Below are 17,337 nucleotides of genomic sequence, written 5' to 3' on the forward strand. Positions count from 1 at the left end.
ATGTTTTCAAGACAGTCGTAACTGCACCACTAAGTAGACTACGCCTGTCAGTATAGACTGACTGTTTTGCGTCCACGCGTCCATATTGTAACATCTGACCAACTGCCTAAGGGTAAATAAGCGTTAATGCCTTGCTTTTGCCACAAATACTTGACGGTACTAACCAACCTAAAAACATCCTACTCCTGTTGACTATAATTATTTGTCTGTAAATGAAGTAAATATAGATTTAGTGTTGTTTGGTACGCTGTGGTCAGTCACCAATAGAAATGTCTGCACTTACTCATTACACCATATATATAATTATTTGTCTGTAAATGAAGAAAATATTGATTTAGTGTTCTTTGGTACGCTTTGGTCAGTCAATGGTATAACGTGTGCAAGTGTGAACATTTCTATTGGCGACTGACGACAGCATACCAAAGAACACTACATCAATATTTACTGCATTTACAGACAAATAATTATAGCTATTAGCAGTAGGATGTTTTTAGGTTGGCTAATACCATAAAGTATTTTTGGCAGAAGCAAGCCATTAACGCTTATTTTCCCTTCGGCAGTTGTTCAGATGTTGCAATATGGACGCATAGACGCAAAACGGTCAGTCTATACTGACAGCCGTGGTCCACTTAGTGGTGCAATTATGACTACCCTGAAAACGTGAGTTAGTTAATTATGAGAGATGTTAGTAGGAAGACTGTTCGATGCAGAGAAATCAAAATAACCCAACACTGATGTGTATACACACCACATATAATAGCCGGAACTCTCCGTATGGTACATGGTGGAAATTACCTCCTACCACTACTCGTCACTTTCTTTCGTTGTCCACTCGCAAACAGAGCGAGAGAAAGCGACTGTCCTCCGTACGAGCCCTTATGCCTCTTATGTTACGTACGTTGGCGGCAGCACAAACGTTCTGCAGTCAACTGCAAATGCTGATTCTTTAGATTCTCTCAATAGTGTTTCACGTTAAGAACGTCACGTTCCCTCCAGCGATTCCCATTCGAATTCCCAAAGCATCTCTGTAACACTCGCATCTTGTAACCCACTACAATAACTCAATGACAATGACTTCCTCTACACCACATCGTAATCAGCAAACGGCCTCAGACAGCTGCTCGCACTGTCCGTCACGTTGTTGACGTATTTAGACAATAAGAGCAGCCCTACTATACTTTCTCGACCACTCCCGACGAAACCCTTGTTTCTGATCAGCTCTCTCCGTCGAGGTCAAGCTATTGGGTTGGATAACTTAGGAAGTCTTCGAGCGACTCACACGTCTGGGAGCCAAGTCCGTATGCTCGTTTCTTCGTTAACAGTATGAAGTAATGGTGCCGCCTCAAACGCTTCCCAGAAATCTAGGAATATGGAATCTGGCTGATACCCTTAATCCATGGTTCGCATGGTATCGTGTGAGGAAAGGACATGTCGAGTTTCGCACGAGCAACGCATTCCTGATCCGTGCTTATTTGTGGACAGTAGCTTTTCCGTATTAAGGAAATTAATTGTATTCGAACTCAGAACTGCAGCAAACGTTAACGATATTCGCTTGTAAATTTGAGGGTCCGTTCTTTTATCCATCGTGTATACAGCTTTTTTTCTTTCTCTTGGGACTTTACGCTGGGCTAGATATTGGAAATACGTGCAACCCAAGTAAGCTCTCAGTGCCGTAGAATTACTCTCTGTAAAACCGAATTGGGATTGCATCCGGACGTCGCGACTCATTTGTTTCCAGATATACGCAGGGTCTTTCAAAAGTCTTTCTGATAAACATCTGCGGGTGACAGAACTCGTCATGAGGAGGATGTGGTGGTGGTGGTGGCGGTGAGTGTTTAACGTCCCATCGACAACGAGGTCATTAGAGACGGAGCGCAAGCTCGGGTTAGGGAAGGATTGGGAAGGAAATCGGCCGTGCCCTTTTTAAAGGAACCATCCCGGCATTTGTCTGAAACGATTTAGGGAAATCACGGAAAACCTAAATCAGGATGGCCGGAGACGGGATTGAACCGTCGTCCTCCCGAATGCGAGTCCAGTGTGCTAACCACTGCGCCACCTCGCTCGGTGGCATGAGGAGGAGCTTTTGTCCGTTGCTGTTCGCCGTCCATGAGACTTCGCCAAATCAGCAGGGCCGACTAACAAGGAGTGAAGCATACTACTATCTCAGAAAATTATTAGACTGATTTTTAACAAGAATACAACATCAATGCTTGTGTTAAGAGGAGACATGTTCTACAAGTGAGTAAGGAACTATAATATGCCCGGTATACCGCCTTTCCTAGGGAGCAGATTACTCTATGATAGGCAACACACATTACGCACGAGTGCTGCCTGCTACCTCTCAATAGTACGACTAGTCTTAAACGACATCTAGGGTCCCCAGAAAGCGTCAGGACATTACTGTTAATAGAAAACAAAATCACAAATAAAATGAAGGCACTGTATGCCCATTTTTTTTTGTGCGTCTCTGAAATCAGTGTTGCTCCTCCCACTCCATTATAACGTTTGGGTGCTCCATTCTATGCTACCCAGAAGGTGGTCGATACTTCCCTGCTCGATCCCTTCTCACTCTTCGCTGGCGAGTCTCCTGAGGCCATCCGCTCTGTGAGAAGGCTTCCCACGACGGCGCACTCAGAATTTCAGCTGCTCGAAAGAATTGCGAGCACGGTTCATTTCAGCAGATATCGCAGACTATTCCACTTGGTTGACTCTTGCCTCCTGGAGGTAGACGAGACAGAAGTGGTCGTAAGAGATGAACCTATGAGCAACGTGTTGACTGTATGGCTGTCCCGATACTGCACAGACTTCCAGTTACTCTCGATAATGATGACAGCAATTAAACGGTACGGCCATTTGTGTCATGTATTTTGATGCAAACTCACTCATCAAAATCTATAGTGAGCTTCCCGTTGACCTAGAATCATGCATGAAATATGGAAAGAAGCATGGTTTCACAGTACAAGGAAAGGATAAAAATCAGAAAACTGTTAATTTATAATTATATTACACGAAAAAATATTTCGTTTGTCATTTGTTACCAGAGTCCAAACTTAAAATTAAAACGTTCTCAAAACTCTTGAATGTCCTGGGCCCGATATCTTGCCAGTATGAATATCGATAACAGGTACAAATCGTAGAGATTCCCGATTCCCTGGCTGAATGAAATGTCTACATAAGGTGAGTTTTTTTCCCTTTTTTTCATTTCGCTCAAGGTTTTCGTTTGGATATAACTTGCAGTTGTATCCCTATGTGGTAGCCTACTGGCTCCATACATGACAGACACACCTCCCTGCTGAGCCCGTCAGCCTGCATGTGTGAGCGTGCATTGGTATCTGGCGGCTTTCATACTCTTCTACGACGGTCGTCAGCCGCCACACAAATTCTGCACTCATCGGAGAAAGGTATCCAATGCTACTGGTTCAGTCTTCATTCCAGAAAATCACTTGTTGACATACTTCAAGGACCATGGTGCAGGTGGGTTTGTACTTTTGCTCGTAAGGGACGCCTAGAGGCGAAATTCAATGTCTGCTGACAATTGCGTACTACTCGTGTCTTCACAGTTCGCCTAGTTCCAAAAATACCGTGCGCAATTGGGCAGTATTCTCGTAGCCGCACCTACGAAGAATGTTTTGTAGGTATCGGTCATCAGCTGGCGTTGCTGACCGAGAGCAACCACTACGAGATGTGTTTCCAATGTTTTACGGGTCACAATATCAGTTGAGGTTGGAATGAAGTGGCTGCGGTTTCCAGCAGTTCCCGTGCTGGCAATCCTCTTGCCGAAAGGCGACTACGAGCCTATGCTCCGAACTTGGAAAGAGCGTTCGCGGCATGTTGTCACAGTGAAAAGCGTACTCAAGCCGCATTGTCCCATTCAAGTTTGGAGACACAACGTCCTCTAGTGAGCTACACTGAAAATGGGGGCTTCTTTTCACTTCCATTACACAGGTGGCTGCGCTTAGCGATTTCCTGCGATGAAAGAATTATTGAGAAAGAAGTTACCCAAAAACGAAAGCGAGTCATGAGGGTCATACAAAACGTTGCTTTACCTTTTCAGTAAGTAAGCAATACGGCCATTAATGCTCATGGCTCATTTTGTAACGACTGCTTCAATCGCGACAGTCAGCTTTTTAGTGGTAATATATAAACGACTGCTACATCGAAAGTGACTGAGTTAACACTGCAGTGAAATTTGGATACCTAACATTCGGTACTCGTGTAGCGTAGTAAACTGATTTGCTGTGAATCTAGTTACTAATTCGCACAGGAGACAAACTGAGTCAACACATGGGCTTACATCGTGCTAAAATTTAGCTAATGTACTAAGGACGTCGTAACGTGCATACTCCCACGGTCCGTCCTGATGTAAGCGTCTATAAGAACGCAGTAGACGTATGCGTTTTGTCAGCTAGCGTGAAAGGGCATTACACCCTGTTACGGAATTAACAGACATGCAGACGGATGGGGAACTAACAAGCTACATCGGTGGGCAAAACTTGAGGATGAAAGGAACATTCGCAGCATGTGTCACTACCAAGTAACATGTTGTTGTTGTGGTCTTCAGTCTAAGCTCTATATGCTACTCTATCGTGCGCAAGCCTCTTCATCTCCGAGTAACTACATTCTTCTGAATCTGCTTAGTGTATTCATCTCTTGGTCTCCCTCTACCATTTTTACCCTCCTCGTTTCCCTCCAGTACTAAATCGGTGATCCCTTGATGCCTCAGAATGTGTGCTACCAGCAGATCCCTTCTTCTAGCCAGATTGTGCCACAAATTTCTCTTCTGCCCCATTCTATTCAGTACCTTCTCATTAGTTACGTAATGTACCCACCTAATATTCAGCATTTTTCTGTACCCCCAGATTTCGAAAGCTTCTATTCTCCTCTTGTCTAAACTGTTTATCGTCCATGTTTCACTTCCATAATTGGCTACTATCCATACGAATACTTTAAGAAAGGACTTCCTAACACTTAAATTTATACTCTATGTTAACAAATTTCTCTTCTTCAGAAACACTTTTCTTGCCATTATCAGTGTCAAAGTCATATCCTCTCTATTTCGACCATCATCAGTCACTTTGCTTCTCACATCCCAGATAGCAAAACTCATCTGCAACTTTAAGTGTCTCAATTCCTAATCTAATTCCCTCTGCATCACCCGATTTAATTAGACTATATTCCATTATTCTAGTTTTGCTTTTGTTGATGTTCATCTTATATCTTCCTTTCAAGACACTGTCCTTTGCTGTCTCTGACAGAATTACAATGTCATCGACAAACCTCAAAGTTTTTATTTCTTTTCCGTGGACTTTGATCGCTACTCCAAGTTTTTCTTCTTATTCCTTTACTGCTTGCTCAGTATACAGATTGAATAACATCGGGGATAGGCTACAAACCTGTCTCACTCCCTTCTCAACCACTGTTTCCCTTTCGTGCCCCTCGACTATTATAATTGCCATCTGGTTTGTGTACAAATTGTAAGTAGCCTTTGGCTCCCTGTATTTTATCCCTGTCACCTTTAGAATTTGAAACAGAGTATTCCAGTCAACATTGTCGAAAGCTATCTCTAAGTCTACAAATGTAAGTTTTCCTTTCCTTAAGGTATTTTCTATGAGAAGTCGTAGGGTCAGTATAGCCTCGCGTGTTCGTTCATTTTTCCGGAATCAGAACTGATCTTATCCGAGGTCAGCTTCTACGAGTTTTTCCATTCTTCTTGAAAGTATTCTTTTTTCTCTTCTCCATTTCTATACTATTGCCCTGAGGTTCATCTCCCTTGTATAGATTCTCTGTATATTCCTTCCATCTTTCAGCTTCCCCATCTTTGCTTACATTGTTAGGACTGATTTTCAATCAGTGCTCTCTTCACCTTTAGGCAGCATCTGCCTTAACTCTAGTGATATATCCTTCTACATCCTTGCATTTTCCTGTAGCCATTCCTGCTTAGCCATTTTGCATTTCTTCTACATCTCATTTATTGGATTTTCATATTTTCTCCTTTCATCGATAAAATTCAACATGTCTTCTGTCACCCAAGTATTTCTACTTGGTCTTTTTACTTACCTCATCCTCTGCTGCCTTCGTTATTTCATCTCTCAACGCTACCCATTCTTCTTCTACTGTATTCCTTTCGCTTGTTCATGTCAGTCGCTTCCATAGTGCTCCGTCTGGAACTCTCTATAACCTATGATTCTTTCAGTTTATTTAAGTCCCATGTCCTTAAATTCCTGCCTTTTTGTAATTTCTTCAGTTTTAATCTGCAGTTCATAAGCAATAGATTATGCTCAGAGTCCACATTTGCCCCTGGAAATATCTTACAGTTTATAACCTGGTTCCGAAATCTCTGTCTGCCCATAACAGAATCCATCTGAAGTTTTCCGTTGTCTTCAGGTCTCTTCCACGTATTCAACCTTCCTTCATGATTCATAAAGTGGTAGCTATGATTAAATTATGCTCTTTGCACAATTCTACCAGTCTATATTCACCTATTACTTTTCCTTCTCTTCCTTTTCGTACTATCTAATTCCAGTCCCCCAAGACTATCACAGAATACATTTCCTCTATCTTCTCCTCATCTGTCGAACCAGTTGGCATATAAACTTGTACTACTGTGGCGGGTGAGGGCTTCGTGCCAATCTTGGCTGCAATTTTTCTTTCATTATGCTGCTCAAGGTAGCTTATCTGCGTTCCTATTTTTTTTAGATACTCCTGCATTGCCCCTATTTGATTTTGTACTTATAACCCTTCATTCACCTGACCAGAAGTCCTGGACCTTCTGCCAACGAACCTCACTAATTCCCAGTATATCTAGCTTTAACCTGTACATCTCACTTTTTAAATTTTTTACCATACCTACCCGATTACGGGATCTGACATTCCACCCTCAGATCAGTAGAATGCCAGTTTTGATTCTCGCCAAGTAACACACCTCGATGAAACATGTACCACACATAGAAAGAGATGCTATGCTAAAGCATAGACGGTAACTGAAAGAAATAAACATTCAGGCGCTTTTATTGTACAACGATGGTTGCACTGAAGTCACGGCGATTTATGACTGTCCCTGGACATTACAAAAGGTTGTAAGTGGTTCTTAAAAGAGTGTGTGATCACCACGAACGGCAGTGCATGCTCTCCAACTTGTTCCCATGGTGCTCACAAGGTGGATTAAAGGTTCTTCTGGTTCCGCGACCTATTCCTCCACCAGAGCTGTTGGCGACTACTGAATGGCCGTTGGTGCATTTAGACTTGCTGTAATACGTCTCCCCAACGCATCCCACATGTTCTCGATGAAGCTGAGTGCGCCCATGCAACACTGTGGCTTCCCACACCGTAACACCTGTATCAACAAAGTGATCGTGTTCGACATAGTTCTTGGATGCAACAGATTTTCTCGCTTCTCGCCATACGAGAGTAGGTCCAGCATTGCAGATCGTTTTGATGGTCCAGGTGTTATGGCGAGGAGTTTCTGACTTCCAAATCTATGAACACTCTACACTCGGCGGTCAACGGGATTCTGACACTGTTCTCCTTCCCCCATATGCGACTTTTCAGATGTGCATTCGGCCCTAACGTAATTTTTATGGAACTGCATAGGTGAAGGAGCTCATGGAACGAGAGGACATTCGGCGAATGAACTTTCCTGGCAGTTTACCCGACTTGAAAGCCATAAAACACGTGTTGGACAGACTGGGAAGACGTACTGCAGCAGTTCCACATGCACCAACGGCCATAAAGCCGTTTTCAACCGCAGTGATGCACGAATGTAACGGTCTAGCATAATAACTCCTTACCAACCTTGTGGCCAGCATGGGAGCACATTCCGAGGTGATCATACACCCTACTGAGAACCGCATCCTGCCCTTTGCACCGTCCAAGCGACTATCACAAATCGCGGTCACTTCAACGTAATTACTATCTTTGAAAGAAAGAGTCGTCTCTGTTCGTCTTATTGTTATTTCTTTCAGTCACCTTCCGTGTTACACTGTAGTAGTTCTTTCCATGTACGGCCGAAGTGTCATCGACCTATGTTACTTGGAAATGACAAGTCATTCGAAATGTATATTCTTCCTTCAGTTTTGCACACTAGAGTATATCGAACCATGCACCCACGGAGGAAACAACCAATGATTCAAGATGCAAGGGTTTGCAACATACCGACGGTTCAGGGAAAGAGCAAAAGTACTACTACTTGTGACCGAGTAGGACGACGAAATCTACGGCGCCACACCTACAAGGGGAGTGTTGCCCCAGCTCGAACGGCAAAAACAGAACAAATATTATTTTAAAATACTGAATTTTGTGTTTTCTGTCACTCATTAAAGTAACCTATACGTTAACTGTGCATTTGTCTATAATCGATATTTCAGTGGTAAATACAGAGGAACGTCTCAAAGAAACATTTGGTTACCATGTAACGGACGATTATGAATAGTAGGATCGGCAGAGTCATAAATGAGGCATATTTGCTTGAAACAATATGTGGTATCACATGCACTACTTTTTTTTCTGAATCTCTGTCTTCTGACTGGTTTGATGCGGCCCGCCACGAATTCCTCTTCTGTGGCAGCTTTTGTATCTCAGAGAAGCACTTGCAACGTACATCCTCAATTATTTTCTGGACGTATCCCACTCTCTGTGTTCCTCTACAGTTTTTACGGTCTGCAGGTCCCTCTTGTACCATGGAAGTTATCCCTGATATCTTGACAGACGTCCTATCATATTGTTTCTTCTTCTTGTCAATGTTATTCATATACACTATGAGATCAAAAGTATCCACACATCTGGCTGAAAATGAATTACAAGTTCGTGGCGCCCTCCACCGGTAATGCTGGAATTCAATATGGTGCCCGCCCATCCTTTGCCTTGATGACAGCTTCCACTCTCGCAAGCATACGTTCAATCAGGTGCTGGAAGGTTTCTTAGGGAATGGCAGCCCATCCTTCACAGAGTGCTGCACTGAGGAGAGGTATCAATGTCGGTCGGTGAGACCTGGCTCGAAGTCGGCGTTCCAAAACATTCCAAAGGTGTTCTATAGGGTTTTGGTCATTACAGGGATGTTATTATCGTGTAACCACTCCGCCACAGGCCGTGCATTATGAACAGGTGCTCGATCGTGTTGAAAGATGCAGTCGCCCTGAGCCCCGAATTGCTCTTCAACAGTGGGAAGAACGAAGGTGCTTGAAACATTAATGTAGGTCTGTGATGTGATAGAGCTACGGGAAACAGCAAGGGGTGCAAGCTTCTTCCATGAAAAACACGATCACACCATAACACCACCGCCTCCGAATTTTACTCTTCGCACTACACCAGGGGACAGCCACGGACCGACCGACACAACGATTTGCTTGCTACCAATCAGTTCATGAGAACTGAAACACCTAAGGTTACGAACGTGATTATCCACAATGAAATATGTATTATCTGTCGAAACTACACCATGTTGGACAGTGACAACAGGTGAGGAAAGTACGCTGCCTGAAATTACGTTAGTGGCCATGGCAGGTAAACGGCACACTAACGGCCACAAGGCAGAAAATTCCGCTGGTGCACTCGAATTGTAGTCAACCAAAATAGTTAATTGCACCGCATGGTGGCTAAATTTCAGCAATAGAAACACTCGATGTTGCTCACAGGAAAACCTGCCCAACAGCAACCCGCCGAAACGAACCGCACAACATGAATGGACGTGGCTTGGGTAGTCGAAACCACTTCTCAACTGTGACGACCTGGGACGGTGAACCACAAAGCTCTTAGCGATCGGACAGCTCCACACACGCTCCGACACTGTGCAGGGACCGCCAATGGACCCAGCCGACTGCACCGCGTGGAGATAACTTCCCTGGTCCGTAGCAACCGACCGATTCACTGCACATCCCCTAGCCGGAAACTATTTGCACAAAACCAAAGATAGTACACGGTGCAAATATCAATACACGTCGCTGCTACCACACGAAGAAGAAAGAAGAACCACGACGTAACCGCAGCAAGGGCGGGACACCAACACAGATACACAGCGAAGTTCACGAAAGCGCATAGTTGGGAGTGATCACGGCTGAAAAATGCTCCTCAGAAACCCTCCTCCAAGAATCGGAATGTGGAAATTAGGTGAATCGCATAAACAGTATTAATGTAGAATTCTAATTGGTCAGTGAATGACATCGTTATGGAAGAGGTACAAAAACAACGTACGTGACCTGGACAATTAAACTGCTAAGAGCGTTGCTTGGAGTACTGGGCAGTGCACTGGCAGAATTGTTATTTGTACTCGGGTGATTCATGTAAAAAGGTGACAACGTGATTATGGCTGCACGATGCGAACCAACACTCTTTGAACGTGGAATGGTAGTTACAGCCAGACGGATGGGACGTTCTATTTAGGAAATCATTATTGAATTCAACATTCCGAGATCCAGAGTTTCAAGACTGTGCCGAGATTACCAAATTTCAGGCACTACCTTTCATCACGAACAACGCAGCGGCCAACGGCCTTCACTTAACCATCGAGAGCAGCGGCTTTTACCTAGAGCTGTCAGAAATAACAGGCATGCAACACTGCTTGTAATAACAGTATAAATCAATGTGGGACGTACGATGAACGTATCTGTTAGGACAGTGTGGCGAAAATTTGACGTTAAAGCTACGACAGCCGACGGCATTCGAGAGTGCCTTTGTTAACAGCATGACACCGCCTGCAGCGCCTCTCCTGGCCTCGTGACCGTATCGGTTGGACCCAGACGACTGTAAAACGGTGGCCTTGTCAGATGAGTCCCGATTTCAGGTGGTAAGAGCCGACGATAGGGTTCGAGTGCGGCGCAGACCCCACGGAGACATGGACCCAAGCTGTCAACAAGACACTGTGCATCCTTTTGGTTACTCCATAATGGTGTGGCCTGTTTACATGAAATGAACTGGGTCCTCTGGTCAAACTGAACCGACGATAGCCTGCAACTTGGTACATTCGGCTACTTGGAGAACATTTTCAGCCATTCATGGACTTCATTTTCCCAAACAACGATGGATTTTTTTATGGATGACAATATGACATGTCAGTGGGCTACAATTGTTCGCTATTGGTTTGAAGAACATTCGGGATAATTTGAGCGAATGATTTGGCTACCCAGGTCGCCCGACATGAATCCCATCGCACATGTATGGGACGTAATAGAGTGGTCGGTTTGGGCACAAAATTCTGCACTGGCAACACTTTCGCAATTATGGACGACTATAGAGGCAGCGCGACTCAGTATTTCGGCAGGGGACGTCCAACTACTTGTTGAGTCCATGCCACGTCGAGATGTTGCACTACGTCGGGCAAGCGGAGGATCTGCACGATGTTATGATGTGTCCCACGTTTTCAGTCATCTCAGTGTGAAATACTGCATTGTTCAAATGGTTAAAATTGCACTTAGCACTGTGGGACTTAACATCTGAGGTCATCGGTCCCCTAGACTTAGAACTACTTAAACCTAACTAACCCAAGGACATCACCCACATCCACGCCCGAGGCAGGATTCGATCCTGCGAAAGTAGCAGCAGTGCGGTTCCGGACTGAAGCGCCTAGAACCGCTCGGCCACAGTGGCCGGCTCATGCATTGTTCCGCATGGTTGTTCGGAAGAAGTGGCAGCATCTTAAGGCGCCTGCAGTGTAGCCTTGTGGATCGTTCTGGTGCTGTTTTCCTTTTGTGGCGTGCCTGGGCGCTGCTGGGATGAGTATTCTGCAGTGGCATCGACGCAAAAGTTGCGACTTAAGATACGACAGCGCGTGCGCTGGCCGGCATGAGCTGTTGCAGCTCAGTAGTTGACCCACGTTGCCGACTGTAGAGCACTTCTATACGATGCGACCTTGGTAGCTAGCCGCATGCCCTTGCTCTCTTAGACTTTCTGTTTGCTACGTGAGACTGGCGAGGCGAGTCACCTGAAAGAGCTTTCTGTTTTCCCCACTGTCATTTGCAATAAACATGAATGGAGGCATATCCACTGTTGTCGTCGTCGCTTGGAACTCTACGGCCGTCCTTACAGAGAAGCTCAGAATTTCAAGTTAGTTTTTTATGTTATGGAGATCGCGGAATACACCTTCTCACTGTATCAGGTAGTCAAGTGTAGACGCTTGAGTGTAGTAAAGTAGCTTTTTTTGAAGTTTCCTCTGTCACTCCTCGGAAATCTTCAACAGTACGCAGTGATATCTTGTGATAATCTCTTCCACAAACACTAGCGTTAAACATACCAGTTGCCCAGCTTCGGAGAAGTTGCCGAAGCCGCATGTTGTAGTTCTCTTGAAACTGAAGTAATATTGGGGGAGGTGATGGATCAGATTTTGGCGCTGTAGGAGAGCGTTCTGAACCCTGAGACTTTAGATCAGCTGTCGGTGTCGAGTACTGACGTCTTCCCCCTTTTCTTTTTGTTTTCCGTTGAGCCTCGTACATTAGACGTGACAGTTGTTTTGTTCCCTACGTGAGTTCCAATTGGTGCAGGCATAATGAGTTGATCGTCTTCCGAATCCGGGAGCAGCGCTGTGACTGTCTCGCCTTAGTCGTAATACGTTGCAGCGACCATTGTCTCAGCTCGGTTTACCGTAGTTGGAACGGCTGAAGGGGCTGCCAACTGGACATTCCCAACAGACCGCCGATCGGCCAACAACGCGGTTGCGCTAGCCTCTGCACGCTTCCCCATCGCTAACTTGAATGATGGTCTGCTCACAAAGGGTGAAAATTATTTAAACCAACAAACTGTTCACCAATGTCGTAATTCCTGTGAGCACTATTTAATCCGGTAGACAGTATGTCCGCTCTTCACTTGTAAAGGCGATTTGTTGTCGTAACTGTTCCTGTTCTGCCGGTAGAGGGCATACTTCGGTCTATAGCTGCTTTACGTTCATGTTTAGTTGAACGTCTTCACCCAGAACAGTACTTGTTTACTTATGGAACGATACACCTGGAGTGAGTACACTGATATGGCTTGTGTTTGTTACATGGCGAACCACAACGGACGAGCAGCACAGCCAGTTTATGAGCAACAGTATCCCAAATGGCGAAACCCACATTACTCGGCCTTTACTGTTGTATATTAACGTCTGCGTGAGACCGGGTTATTTAGCAGACCATCTGAACAAGGACGAAGTCCCACAGTACGAAGCCTGCAGTTGGAGGAAGCTGAGCTGCGGCATGTGAAGGAAGATCCTTTCATCAGCATTTGTGTATATGCGCGTAAAGTGGGGACGAATAAGACGAATGTAAGAAACTGCCTTAAGAAGGAATTGTTACATCCATTTCACTTACAGTGTGTGCACAGTCTGGAACCAGATGACTATTCATTCAGGGCACAGTTTTCGGATTGTCAAATACATCTACATTTTCATCCTCTGTGCTGCTTGCAGATGACCCAACGTTCGGGCGTGATGGAGGTTTTCAACATCAGTAGTTCGTTTCGACTTAGGTCAAATCATATGCAACATTTACTCGCGCCCATCACGCGGTGTTCTATGTGAAAGAATAGTCAGGTGTTGTTGGTGACTTTTAATTAGTTTAGATCTCTTACCTTGGCCAATAAATGGCAGCCATTTTTGCAGTTTCATCGCCAGTGCACTGTCACAATTGCTCGATGACGTGCCACCCGCTACAAGACAGCGTATGCAGATCCAGAGGCATATTCAGTCGTCCATTGCGTCGATCCTTCAACCGACAGTTTCCAGAAAGTGGAATGGCAGAGGTGGTCTTCTACTATGGCCCACACGATCACGTGATTTGACCTCTGTTGATTTGTTTGTGCGGAGAGAGGTACTCATCGTTGTGTACAAAACCTCTGTAGAGTGAGAAGATGATCTTGTTGCCCGGATAGTAGCGGCAGCTGGAGAAATTAAGGCCACTCCTGCAGTCTTTGAAGATGTTAGACACAACATACCGCGACATTGTAACCTTTGTTTACAAGTCAGTTTGAATTATACTGTAACTGAAGCACTTGTGTTGTGTTAATATTGTTGTCTCTTGGTAGTAAAGCATTAAAAATTGTTTGTGTTGCTTTTTATCTACTGCAGTTAAGATCTGATGCTCTGGTAAACTAGTGCACCACAGGAAAACTCATTAGAAAAAGTATTTTAAATGTTCCACGCAATCTGCCAGAGTTTGGTGGTTTAATTAGTTTTCATCCAGAAAAATCTTCCTGTACCGGATTAAAAAATCCTTGCAGAAAAATATTTGCTTTGGTACCCCGAGCAACATCCAGGAGTTTGTCGGTTGCGGTTGAAACTGTTCTTGGTAGAAAACTAAAAAGAATGAAAGCAATGGCCTTGCAGCGTGAATAGCAGAGTCGGTTTCCTTTGGAAAGAATGTTACAGCCAGTGTTTCCTTGGATTCCAAGGGAGTTCTTCGTTTCGGTTATTTGCGATGGTATGACAAAATTAATGAAAGATGTTTCGTGATGTTGTGAACAAACTGGATGGAAAATCCTTGAAGACGAATTAATTTCATAAAGAAAAATACAGTCATCTGTCATCAGGGCCAGGCAGCTGCTTGGTAGTGAATGGGAGATCTCTGTCCTCTCTCAGTTGAGCTAGACTGAGAACAAATGGTGACTAGGCAGGGCATTCGTAGGCAATTCCTGGCCTTAAATATTTCAACCATTGTTAAGTTTTCTTAATCACAGCAGCCGGGCGCTGTGGCATAGCGGTTCTAGGTGCTTCAGTCCGGAACCGCGCTGCTACGGTCGCAGATTCGAATCCTGCCTCGGGCATGGATGTGCGTGATGTCCTTAGGTTAGTTAGGTTTACGTAGTTCTAAGTCTAGGGGACAGATGACCTCAGATGTTAAGTCTCATAGTGCTTAGAGCCATCTGAACCATTTTCTTAATCACAGCGAGGGATCTAAACTGTTGCAAGATCTACCACATAGGGCTACTCCATAAATGGCATCCTCAGGCATCCAGCTAGTGTTACATCCAAAAATAAAAATAAAACTTGCATTTTACGCGGCATGTTGTGTACAATAGACCAACAGGCCTAGCACAACTCGGCAGACTGATAATGTTCTAATGAACGAAGTCGGTCGTCACACACAAATTATGGATCGGTACAGCTGTGATGATTCTCATTGATCACTAATATTGGCATCAATCAGCTGTTGAGCTGAAAATGGTCAAAATTAACACTATGTCTCAAAAAGAAAAAAAAAATAAATGAAAAAATAAAACCGCATGGACTGCTCAGAAGTGCTCATTTTGGCAGTTAACGATTCCGTTGTCGCGGAAACGTGTTTTATCCTAAAACAGGAAAGGGCAGAAAAGGTTGCATGTTTGCTCACAATATTTAAGCAGCACTAGTAAAATGTTACCTGCGGGTCATAACCTTTAAGACCCATAAAAATAATGCTACCAGTAGTCATAAATGTAAAGCTATTCGTGTAATAGCAACGGATAAATGTGAAACGTGTATGTTTGCACTCTCCACATAACAGAGGTCTCGATCTAGTTGATTGCCCGTGCGAGTGCGAGTGCCGTTGTGAAAGTTCTACCGAGCAGTGCCAGTACTGTAAGCATACGTCACTGGATGACCTGTCCAGTGAATTAAATCTACCCACATGTCCTAAACGTCATATTGTTCTTAATCGTCTATGCAGCGAGCATCACAGGTGTAACCTTTTGGCTGGTGTGCCACTAGAGCAGTGAAACATCCACTACTTGTTGCTAGACTAATGCTGCACGGAAGTGAACACGCTGTGCGTTGTGTCACGAATTAAATTGATGGCGATGCTTACATAGCTTCAGTCATGTGTTATCGTTCAATTGGAGCACGCTTTATCGCTTCAACTGTGATTAAGAAAACCTAACAAGTGGTAAAAAATTACAAGCCAGGACTGGCCTACCCTCTTTCTTATCGCGAACTGCTGGAAAAATTGGAAAATTGTGATAAGGTCCTATGCGACCAAACTACAGAGGTCATCGGTCCCTAGGCTTACACACTACTTAGTGTAACTTTAACTTACACTAAGGACAACGCACACAACCATGCCCGAGGGAGGACTCGAATCTCCGATGGGGAGGCTAACTGTTCTCAATCCAACTCAGTTGAGAGAGGCCCGAGATTGAAGAGGCTGACTACGGCGCACACAGTACTTCTGAACCATCTGTTGTAACCTGTGTTTCATGTATGAAATGTACGCAATGGCTACGGTTCTTATTGGACACGAAACAATCCGACTTGTAGCATCTCCTTTCTCAAAACAACAAATTTCTTCACCCTGTGTTATCCAGATATATTAAGGCACTTGCGTGTTATCTTCCGTGAAAATATTACGCAGGTTTTACTGATATTTGTAAGTAATTATTTTCATCCTAAAACCTACCGTGAGGGCGATTATTTAACGTTTAATCCGGATGGACTTAATAGACAAATAAGTTAACAATACATATGTGTAATTTCGATCACAGGCGCGCTCTACTGCGTGCATGCGCGCGCGCGAGTGTGTGTGTGTGTCTGTGTGTGTGTGTATGTGTGTGTGTGTGTGTGTGTGTGTGAGTATGCGTGAGAGTGAGAAAGAGATAGACAGACAGTGTGGAAGAGAGAAAGGGAGGCAGAGAGAGAGAGAGAGCAGCTCCGTTGAGAGTGGCTCATAGATGCTTGGGTAACACAAAGAAAGGAATATACCTTGTATTTTGCAGAAGAGGATCTTAGTAAATTGACACGTCAGTCGTAAGAGGTGACTTGGAAGAATAAGTTACACATTATCATGTCAGGCAACACAGTAAACAAGCCTCTATAAACGACGGTCAGAAAGTTTTTCCAGTCGTTCGCTTCCTCAGCTATAGAAAGCCGCTCCTTGGTCGTGGAGCCATTAGATAACCGCTGTGTGAACATGTGAACGTCCTCATCGCTCTAAACTCGTCCCCTCCCCACCCCCTCATATGTCCTTCTGAGATCGTCTGGACAGTATCCTATGTGATTGATGTCATTCCTTTCTTCCTTTCCTATGAGTGTCACCCACGTTTGTGCGGTCTTGGTCACATTATTGGCACCGTTTCACTATGGCCTAACGCGAAATTGCAGTTTATCCATACACCGCCAGATTCCGCGTTGAATGTGTGCGCAATTTAGTCAGTCTTACTGCCCCGCGCGTTTCAACTTTGGAGCACGTTTCCTGCCCTCGCACCATTTCATTATGAGCTTGTTAGCCATACTGCAGCAGAAATGCGTCTTTAGGAAGCCCGCAGCATGTACTCTCTTCTGACAATGCGGCACCGTTGTTGTACAATATTCTTAGTGTAGTCGACGTGTATAACTTCCTTTCTGAAGTCCCTACGGACAAGATAATACCGTTTAACAGCCGACAACGATCGATGGGCATTGTGCCCGTT

The 17,337-nt window shown here is 44.5% G+C and overlaps 1 protein-coding gene across 1 annotated transcript in view; it reads left to right on the forward strand.

Annotated features, from left to right (window-relative positions):
• LOC126335822 (kinesin-like protein KIF19) overlaps positions 1–17,337 on the forward strand; it is a 603,567-nt gene that overhangs the window by 71,560 nt on the left and 514,670 nt on the right. The window lies entirely within an intron of this gene.

The sequence above is a fragment of the Schistocerca gregaria genome, chromosome 2 (genome assembly GCF_023897955.1).
Source record: "Schistocerca gregaria isolate iqSchGreg1 chromosome 2, iqSchGreg1.2, whole genome shotgun sequence".
Lineage (NCBI taxonomy): Eukaryota > Metazoa > Arthropoda > Insecta > Orthoptera > Acrididae > Schistocerca > Schistocerca gregaria.